Genomic DNA, 10,931 nt, shown 5'->3' on the forward strand with positions numbered 1-10,931 from the left:
GAATGTCCATACAGAGGGCTCCGTCCTGCCCCTGCATCCTCCTGCTTAGCTGGGAGTAATATGCAGTAATTTTTACTTCCGTCTCATTATAACCCTGTAATCTTTTTAATTTTTATGCCAAGAAACATTTTTAAGAAATAAAATTTGTGTGATGTCATTTCTGCTTAGTTTTGTTGTAGGGGGGGTGGGGGAGGGAGGGGGCTGCCCACAATTTGTATGTGCTGCCCACCACTTGCTTTATTTTATTTTTATTTTTTACCCTGCTCTCGCTTCAATGTTATTAATGTAGAATAACTAGAAAATAAACCCACCATAATTTGTTAAACTTTGTCTGTGTGCCCCCTTGGAGTCAGCTTTTACATTTTATAACTTTCTTCTTGCTTTGGGACACTAAAGCGCGTAATTGCTCCTGTTTGGTACTAACTATTCTTTTACCGTTGCCTTCTACACGGACTATGCTCATCATATCCGGTGTGAAGTCCTCATGCACATGACTGTATTCTCTAATCTTAGAAGGTCTGTGTCCTGGCAGCATCACAGGTTGGTTTATGGTAGAATTTGCACATGGGCATGCGAGTGATTTACATACAGTATCTTTCATACAGTTGTGTGCATGAGAACTTGCATGCTTGCTGAATAGACTATCCTTCCAGATATGCTGTCCTGCAATTTCTTCTATTAAAGGGATTGTACACTACTTTTACATTGCTGGCCTATGCGTAGGATAAATCAACGTCTGATCGGTCAGGCTTTGACAACCTGAATCCCCACTGATCATAGCTGCCCAGTGCCGGAGCTGCCCAGTGCCGGAGCTGCCCAGTGCCGGAGCTGCCCAGTGCCGGAGCTGCCCAGTGCCGGAGCTGCCCAGTGCCGGAGCTGCCCAGTGCCGGAGCTGCCCAGTGCCGGAGCTGCCCAGTGCCGGAGCTGCCCAGTGCCGGAGCTGCCCAGTGCCGGAGCTGCCCAGTGCCGGAGCTGCCCAGTGCCGGAGCTGCCCAGTGCCGGAGCTGCCCGCCAGGTTACTGCACAGCTGCGTCCGATTTGGAATGCAAGGCTCATCTGCAGTACTCAGCCGTGGCCACTATAAGAAAACTGAGCTGCTCTGGAACTCAGCATGTCTGGCTGCCCACTGTCGGAACTGAGAACAGCTGATCAGCGGGGGGGTGCAGGGTGTCGGACCCCAGCCAATCAGACATTGACCTGTCCAAAAGATGGGCCAGCAATGTAAAGGTAATGGACAACCCCTTTTAAAGGACTTGTCTGTTTTAAAGGAATTATTCCCTCTTGGATATTTGATACCTTGTACTTGTAGATGGGTGAGAGTCCAACGACTGGAACGATCACACACACCTTCAGAAAGGGGTTTATCCCAGTTAGACTTGAGCAGCAGAGCACATGATTGACCGCCCCTCCAATCATTGTCCATAGGACTACTAAGCATTTTCCTCCTGACTTTATTTTTGCCAGATCTACAAATAAAATGCATGGAGCAACCATCAGGATTGCAAGCTGCTCTTTCAGTCTAACTGGAATAAGTACCCCCTTTGTGGCATTGTTAGGGGGTGGTCCGGCCCCCACTGATCTAGAAGTCATCACTGCTGATGATCAAATAGTAACTATTCGTGTTCAGATTATCGGTAACAAATCCCAAAGTAGTCATCCGGTATTCATCATGAATAATGAACCTAATGCAAGTCAACACGGTACCCGAGCATTTTCCTTGTCATGCTGAATACTCTACTCAATGTTATTTGAACACACTACCATGTTTTCCAAAAATAAGACCTCCCCGAAAAATAAGCCCTAGCAGAGGTTTTCAGCATTTTTGGAGGAAGGCTTAAATATAAGCCCTCCCCCGAAAATAAGCCCTAGTTGCAGTCAATGAAGTGTCCGTGCAGCTTAAAAAAAGTTAGATACTGCAGGACTCTTCATTATAGACAACGGACACACCGCAATCACACTCACCAGATGCCGAGCAGGAGGACCTGCAGTGATGACACACATTCGATCTCACACACATTGGATCGCACACACAAACACTCACCACATCCAGTGACAGATTCCTTCCTGCTGGCAGACTCCTGAGAGGGCAGTGCAGTGAAGCACAAGGACCTGTGCAATGCTTGCTTACAGGACCTGCGGACACACGTGACTTCTTCCCATCATTCCCTGCGGCCGGAAGCATTCTGTAACGCTGTATGTGATGAGTGAGTGATCTGCTGTGTGTGGGGGCCAGAAGCAGGGGAGGATAGCGTGTAGCACCCACCGGAGATCACAGGAAGGACCTGGGAGCCATGTAGAAGTCGGGGTCTGGTAAGTATGAGTCCTCTGGGAAGGGGAGGATGGGGTTGGTAAACTTGCCCAACCATGTTTCTCCAAGAATAAGACCTCCAAAAATCAGCCCTAGTGCTTTTTTGGGGGGCAAAAAAAAAGTATAAGACAGTTTTATTTTTGCAAAAAACACTGTATTTGCCCATCTCTAGTTATCGCCTATCCTTCTGGCGATGGGTGACACCTAGTTTTCATCTGATAACCCTTTTATCCTATAAGAGGGGAGGACAGTGAAACCTCTGACCTATATCTCTAGCCAAAGGACGCAAAACGAAAAATATGGTTTCTTAAAGCTTTGGGCTCTTGCGTTGACCCCCAGCAGTAAGTATTAAAACTATGCTTTGTAGGTGAGAATATTCACTACAAAAGTACAAGGAGGGCCTGGATGCCTTCCTTGAAAAGTCTTTTTTATGGGTAGTTAATTCTGTGATTGGATGTTCCAGGAACTAGTATGATTTAAACGTGGAGTTGGGAAAGAATTTTATTTATTTATTTATTTTTTTTTTACAGTGAATTTGCCAGCAGGTTTTCGCTATTTAAGCATGCTGCATGGGTTAACACAGAAAACTGCAGCATGCCTGTCTTGTCGCAGTCCAATCTGTTGCTTATTTGCTATGTTTTAAGCAGCAGGACCCTTATCATTGCTTGACTAAATGGCACTTCAGCATGCCCCCTGCTGTGATTGATACCTAAAGGTACAGTCACACATAACGAGATCGCAGCTGAGTCACGGTTTCTATGACGCAGTAGCGATCTCGTTAGTGATCTCATTATGTGTGACATCTACCAGCGATCAGGCCCCTGCTGTGAGATCTCTAGTCGTTGCCGAATGGTCCAGGCCATTTTCTTCAAAGGTAATGTCCTGCTGGGCAGGACGCATCGCTGTGTTTGACACTGTGTGACAGGGTCACAGTGACTGCTGAGATCGTTATACAGGTCACTACTGCGACCTGTATCATTCCTGCATCGCTGGTAAGATCTGACTGTGACATCTCACCTGCGACCTCCCAGCGACTTACCAGTGATCCCCATCAGGTCGCGTCGTTTTCGGGATCGCTGGTAAGTCGTTGTGTGTGACTGGGCCTTTATACTCAATGTACAATCTCTATAGATGGGCTGGGGCAGCTCTCTGGGCTCAGCTACATGACTAAAGGTTCTGATTGTGTCAGAATGGTTGTACCCAGTAATCTAAGTGATACATCACTGGATTCAGAATCTTTGCCTACATCATGCAGCTCTCAGATAACATGGCAATAACCTGATGACAGATTCCCTTTAAGGCTGCTTTCACACATCCGTTTTTTCCTGTGCAGCATAATACGGCGCTTTGCAGAAAAAACGCAACTGTTTTTGGGGTTTTTTTCCCGCCGGTTGCGGTTTTCCCCCATAGACTTGCATTAGCGCCGTATTGTGCCGCATGGCCTTGCGTTGCTTCCGGTTTTTGCCGGATGCGGCATATTTAGCCCATGCGGCGGCTGGATGGAACATTGCCTGGCATGTTTTTGTGTGCGGTGAAAAAAAACGCATCGTGCCAGATCCGGCGCGATTTACAATGCAAGCCTATGGACGCCGGATGCGTTTTTTCTTTTTCGCTCCTAATTGGGAGACCCAGACAATTGGGTGTATAGCTACTGCCTCCGGAGGCCGCACAAAGTACTACACTTAAAAGTGTAAGGCCCCTCCCCTTCTGGCTATACACCCCCCCGTGGGAGCACGGGTCCCTCAGTTTTTGCTTTGTGCGAAGGAGGTCAGACACGCACGCATAGCTCCACTGTTTAGTCAGCAGCAGCTGCTGACTATGTCGGATGGAAGAAAAGAGGACCCATACTAGGGTCCCCAGCATGCTCCCTTCTCACCCCACTTTCTGTCGGCGGTGTTTGTTAAGGTTGAGGTACCCATTGCGGGTACGGAGGCTGGAGCCCACATGCTGATTCCTTCCCCATCCCCATTAGGGCTCTGGGCGAAGTGGGATTTTACCGGTCTCCAGGCACTGAGACCGTGCTCCATCCGCAGCCCCTGGAGAAGCCGCTGGATATGGAGCGGAGTATCGTCAGGGACATGGCCCTGCTCCGTCAAGGTACTCTGTGTCCCCGTGCATACGCGCGCACACCGCAGCATTGCTGGGTGTGTTAGTGCGCCGGGGACAACAGCGCTGCTGCGCTTGTGCCATTTCCTCACTTCAGCTTAGCTGAGTGGGTAGACTCAGGGAGAACGGTCGCGCCGGCCGCTGGGACTGCGACGCGGCTGGGACTTGTGGTGCGCCGGGGACTTCCGCGCTGGCCGTGCATATATCACGGCCGCGCTTATTACTACAGTCCCCGGCTTTTTGCGGCCTAGTTCGTTCGTTCCCGCCTCCGCACCTGCCAGTCAGGAGGAGGGCGGGACGCTGTACAGAGCATCAGCGCTGAGGGCTGGAGTCGTTTTTACATACTCCAGCCCTCACACCAGGCACAGTAGGACGCAGTTTCCCGCTCTTTGTTTGTGGCACGCCCACGGTCCGCCCCTCTTCACAGAACGCCGGCAGCCATTCCTGCCTGCACGCTGAGCTGCAGAGGGGAGACGGGGAGACCCAGACACGGGATTCTACGGCCTCATACCCGCTGTTCAGCGGGCGGTAAGCAGCCTCAAGGGCTCACCCCCACTTGTGCCGTTTGTATACTGAGTATTTTGTGTTTGCAAATACTTTGTACTGTACGGTCGCTGGTGATTCTCGGCTATACCCCCTCCTAGATTACAAGGAGGCAACAGCATGTCGTCCGCAAAACGCAAGGGTGCCAAGGCACAGACATTATATACTGCCTGTACCGCATGTGGGGCTGCTCTACCGGCAGGTTCCACTGACCCCCATTGTGTGCAGTGCTCGGCTCCTGTGCAACTTGCACAGCCGGGGCCTCTGCTGGACGTGACCCAGGGTGTACCACCTGGGAATGCTGTCCAGGTGACAGGAACGGAGTTTGCAGCTTTTGCTGACAGATTGTCTATGACCATGTCAAAGATTCTTGAAACATTGCAGTCTAGACCAGTAACTCAGACCATGGACACTGTGGCATCATTGCTCCCTGGTCCCCCTCAGCTGGAACACTTCCAAGCTCCGGGGGTGTCACATGCACCCCAGGGTGACGATTCTGACTCGGACGACAGTCCCAGACAACCTAAGCGGGCTCGTTATGAGGGGCCCTCAACTTCGTCTCACTGGTCAGGATCCCAGCGGGACGAATCTATGGGTGATGAGGCGGATGTAACTGATCAAGATTCTGATCCTGAGACCGCTCTCAATCTGGATACACCGGATGGTGACGCCATAGTGAATGATCTTATAGCGTCCATCAATAGAATGTTAGATATTTCTCCGCCAGCTCCTACTGAGGAGGAGGCAGCTTCACAGCAGGAGAAATTCCATTTCAGATATCCCAAGCGTAAATTAAGCACTTTTCTGGACCACTCTGACTTTAGAGATGCAATCCAGAAACACCACGCTTATCCTGAGAAGCGGTTTTCTAAACGGCTTAAAGATGCACGCTATCCTTTTCCCCCTGACGTGGTCAAGGGTTGGACCCAGTGTCCCAAGGTTGACCCTCCAATCTCCAGGCTTGCAGCTAGATCCTTAGTTGCAGTAGAAGATGGAGCGGCACTTAAAGATGCCACTGACAGGCAGATGGAGCTCTGGCTGAAATCCATCTATGAAGCTATTGGAGCGTCGTTGGCGCCAGCTTTTGCAGCCGTATGGGCACTCCAAGCTATTTCAGCTGGGCTTATACAAGTCGACTCGGTCACACGTACATCTGCCCCGCAGGTGGCACCATTGACCTCTCAAATGTCTGCATTCGCGTCTTACGCGATTAATGCTGTCCTGGACTCTACGAGCCGTACGGCGGTGGCGTCAGCCAACTCCGTGGTTTTGCGCAGAGCCCTGTGGTTGAGAGAATGGAAAGCAGATTCTGCTTCCAAGAAGTGCTTAACCAGTTTGCCTTTTTCTCGTGACCGATTGTTTGGGGAGCGTTTGGATGAAATCATTAAACACTCCAAGGGTAAGGACTCATCCTTACCTCAACACAGACAAAACAAGCCCCAACAAAGGAGGGGTCAGTCTGGTTTTCGGTCCCTTCGAGGCTCAGGCAGGTTCCAATTCTCCTCGTCCAAAAGGACTCAAAAGGATCAGAGAGGCTCAGATTCTTGGCGGACTCAGTCACGCCCAAAAAAGGCAGCAGGAAGAACCGTTACCAAGACGGCTTCCTCATGACTTTCAGCCTCCTCTCTCCGCATCCTCGGTCGGTGGCAGGCTCTCCCGCTTTGGCGGCATTTGGCTGTCACAGGTCAAAGACCGTTGGGTGAGAGACATTCTGTCTCACGGGTACAGGATAGAGTTCAGCTCTCGTCCTCCAACTCGTTTCTTCAGAACTTCCCCACCGCCCGCCCGAGCCGATGTTCTGCTGCAGGCGGTGGCCGCTCTAAAGGCGGAAGGAGTGGTGACTTCCGTTCCTCTTCAGGAACAACGTCACGGTTTTTACTCCAATCTGTTTGTGGTGCTAAAGAAGGACGGGTCCTTTCGGCCCGTCCTGGATCTAAAGTTGCTCAACAAACACGTAAAAACCAGGAGGTTCCGGATGGAATCTCTACGCTCCGTCATAGCCTCAATGTCTCAAGGAGATTTCTTAGCATCAATAGACATCAAAGATGCTTATCTTCATGTGCCGATTGCGCCAGAGCATCAGCGTTTTCTACGCTTCGTTATAGAAAGCGAACACCTGCAGTTCGTAGCGTTACCTTTCGGGCTGGCAACAGCCCCTCGGGTCTTCACCAAGGTCATGGCAGCAGTAGTAGCTGTCCTGCACTCGCAGGGTCACTCCGTGATCCCGTATTTGGACGATCTACTTATAAAGGCACCCTCTCAAGAGGCATGCCAACACAGTCTGAACGTGGCACTGAAGACTCTCCAGAGTTTCGGGTGGATTATCAACTTTTCAAAGTCAAATCTAATCCCGACCCAATCACTAACATATCTTGGCATGGAGTTTCATACTCTCTCAGCGATAGTGAAGCTTCCACTGGGCAAGCAGTGCTCTCTGCAGACAGGGGTGCAATCTCTCCTGCAGAACCAGTCCCACTCCTTGAGGCGCCTCATGCATTTCCTAGGGAAGATGGTGGCAGCAATGGAAGCAGTCCCTTTCGCGCAGTTTCATCTGCGCCCTCTACAATGGGACATTCTCCGCCAATGGGACGGGAAGTCGACGTCCCTCGACAGGGATGTCTCCCTCTCTCAGGCAACCAAGGACTCTCTCCGATGGTGGCTTCTTCCCACCTCATTGTCAAAAGGAAAGTCGTTCCTACCCCCATCCTGGGCGGTGGTCACGACAGATGCGAGCCTATCAGGGTGGGGAGCAGTGTTTCTTCACCACAGGGCTCAGGGTACGTGGACTCAGAGAGAGTCCACCCTTCAGATCAATGTTCTGGAAATCAGAGCAGTCTATCTTGCTCCGCCAGCCTTCCAACAGTGGCTCGACAAGCCTTTCAAGAAGTCCGGCGGATTCTGACGTGGGTGGAAAACACAGCATCCACCATATCCGCAGTTCACATCCCAGGCGTGGAAAACTGGGAAGCAGACTTTCTCAGTCGCCAGGGCATGGACGCAGGGGAATGGTCCCTTCACCCGGACGTGTTTCAGGAGATCTGTCGCCGCTGGGGGATGCCGGACGTCGTCCTGATGGCGTCACGGCACAACACCAAGGTCCCGGTTTTCATGGCACGGTCTCACGATCACCGAGCTCTGGCGGCAGACGCCTTAGTTCAGGATTGGTCGCAGTTCCGACTACCTTATGTGTTCCCACCTCTGGTATTGTTGCCCAGAGTGCTCCGCAAAATCAGGTCCGACTGCCGTTGCGCCATTCTCGTCGCTCCAGACTGGCCAAGGAGGTCGTGGTACCCGGATCTGTGGCATCTCACGGTAGGACAACCGTGGGCGCTACCAGGCCGTCCAGACTTGCTGTCTCAAGGGCCGTTTTTCCATCTGAATTCTGCGGCCCTGAACCTGACTGTGTGGCCATTGTGTCCTGGATCCTAGGGACCTCAGGTTTATCTCATGATGTTGTTGCCACCATGAGACAGGCTAGGAAACCATCCTCCGCCAAGATCTACCACAGAACGTGGAAGATATTCTTATCTTGGTGCTCTGCTCAGGGAGTTTCTCCCTGGCCATTTGCATTGCCTATTTTTCTTTCCTTCCTGCAGTCTGGGTTGGAAAAAGGTTTGTCGCTTAGCTCCCTTAAAGGACAAGTCTCTGCGCTATCCGTATTCTTTCAGAAGCGCCGGGCGCGACTTCCTAAGGTACGCACGTTCCTGCAGGGGGTTTGTCATATCGTTCCCCCTTACAAGCGGCCATTGGAACCCTGGGATCTGAACAAGGTTCTAATTGCTCTCCAGAAGCCACCTTTCGAGTCTATGAAGGAGATTTCCTTTCTCGGCTTTCACAGAATGTGGCTTTTCTGGTGGCGGTCACGTCTCTTCGGAGAGTGTCAGAGCTGGCGGCGCTATCTTGCAAATCTCCCTTCCTGGTGTTTCACCAAGACAAGGTAGTACTGCGTCCAATTCCAGAGTTTCTTCCCAAGGTGGTATCTTCCTTTCATCTCAATCAGGATATCACTTTACCATCTTTGGGTCCTCATCCAGTTCATCAATGTGAAAAGGATTTGCATTTGTTGGATCTGGTGAGAGCACTCAGAATCTACTTTTCCCGCACGGCGCCCCTGCGCCGCTCGGATGCACTCTTTGTCCTTGTCGCTGGTCAGCGTAAAGTGTCGCAAGCTTCCAAATCCACCCTGGCTCGGTGGATCAAGGAACCAATTCTTGAAGCCTACCGTTCTTCTGGGCTTCCGGTTCCTTCAGGGCTGAAGGCCCATTCTACCAGAGCCGTGGGTGCGTCCTGGGCATCACGGCACCAGGCTACGGCTCAGCAGGTGTGCCAGGCGGCTACCTGGTCGAGTCTGCACACCTGTACCAAACATTATCAGGTGCATACCTATGCTTCGGCGGACGCCAGCCTAGGTAGACAAGTCCTGCAGGCGGCGGTGGCCCACCTGTAAGAAAGGGCTGCCTGACAGCCCGATCGCGAGGTATTCTTTTACCCACCCAGGGACTGCTTTTGGACGTCCCAATTGTCTGGGTCTCCCAATTAGGAGCGAAAAAGAAGAAGGGAATTTTGTTTACTTACCGTAAATTCCTTTTCTTCTAGCTCCAATTGGGAGACCCAGCACCCGCCCTGTTTTTTCTGAGGGTATTTGTTTTTCGGGTGCACATGTTGTTCATGTTGATAAGTTACGTTCTCCGATATTGTTTATCGGATTGAATTTGTTTTTGAAACAGTTATTGGCTTTCCTCCTTCTTGCTTTTGCACTAAAACTGAGGGACCCGTGCTCCCACGGGGGGGTGTATAGCCAGAAGGGGAGGGGCCTTACACTTTTAAGTGTAGTACTTTGTGCGGCCTCCGGAGGCAGTAGCTATACACCCAATTGTCTGGGTCTCCCAATTGGAGCTAGAAGAAAAGGAATTTACGGTAAGTAAACAAAATTCCCTTCTTTTTTAAACTGCGCATGCTCGGTATCAAGCAGCATCCGTCAAAAAACGGACGGGCCGCATGGAAAAACATATGCAACGGATCCGGTTTTTTCGCCGCATCCGTTGCCTAGATTTTTGAGCTGCACTGCAAAAACCGTATGTGTGAAAGTAGCCTTATACAGAGCAATTCGCATCTGCCTGATTTTTGCTTTCTTCTCAAACATTTCAGAGTATAGATCAATGGACTTGTCAAGCATGAACCTTTTAAAAACTAGGAATATGGCACCTCTGTGGATACTTAAAGCAGCAGTTCACCTTCATTGGTGTAGTTTTCCAAAGTTGCGGCACAAAAAAAAATACATTTTTACCACGACTTGGGAGGGAAATAAGAAACACTACTAGTTTTGTGTACTTGTAAATACTGACACCTTAGGCCCCTTTCACACATCAGTCACAATCTGTTGAATTTTGAAAGAAAAGAAAAAAAAAACCTGATCCGGCGACTGATGCTGCTGGATCCGTTTTTTTTCTCATCGACTTGTATTAGCGATGGATTGCGACAGATGGTCTTACGTTTTATCCGTCGTAAAATGTTTGTCCGGTGGATGGAGACTATGGCCAATGTAACCTCTTGTGTACGTCAAAAAAAAAAAAAAAAAAAACAGTGATGAATCAGTCGCCGTCCATCGTTTGGTGGAATGGAAGACTATGGGCGCTAGATCCGTCAAATGATGGAATCCGGTGACTGATTCAGTTTTTTTTTTTTTTTTAACTGCGCATGCTCCAATTACTTTTTAGCCCCCAGCTAGTCGGATCCGTTGCAAAATGGATCCATCATATCAGTTTAGCCACGATCTGCGACAGATCCGTCGTGAAAACTGATTATGACTGATGTATGAAAGGGGCCTAAAATGACATTCACAAAGGTTATACTTTACTGTGTAAATTACTAATTGTTTCAGGATCTCTGCTGCATTCTCATTTTTGCATAAAATATATATTTATTTATTTTTTTACCCTAATCAAGGTAAATAATGATCCGTAAATTGCCAATG

The 10,931-nt window shown here is 50.0% G+C and overlaps 1 protein-coding gene across 1 annotated transcript in view; it reads left to right on the plus strand.

The window, feature by feature from the left end:
- HNRNPUL2 (heterogeneous nuclear ribonucleoprotein U like 2) overlaps nt 1-157 on the plus strand; it is a 47,705-nt gene extending 47,548 nt beyond the window's left edge. The window contains exon 14 of the mRNA XM_075326607.1: nt 1-157. This exon is cut by the window's left edge and continues 319 nt beyond it. The gene's annotated coding sequence lies outside the window, so the exon portion shown is untranslated.
- Nucleotides 158-10,931: the final 10,774 nt, after the last annotated feature.

Source organism: Anomaloglossus baeobatrachus, chromosome 10 (genome assembly GCF_048569485.1).
Source record: "Anomaloglossus baeobatrachus isolate aAnoBae1 chromosome 10, aAnoBae1.hap1, whole genome shotgun sequence".
In the NCBI taxonomy this organism is placed as follows: Eukaryota; Metazoa; Chordata; class Amphibia; order Anura; family Aromobatidae; genus Anomaloglossus; species Anomaloglossus baeobatrachus.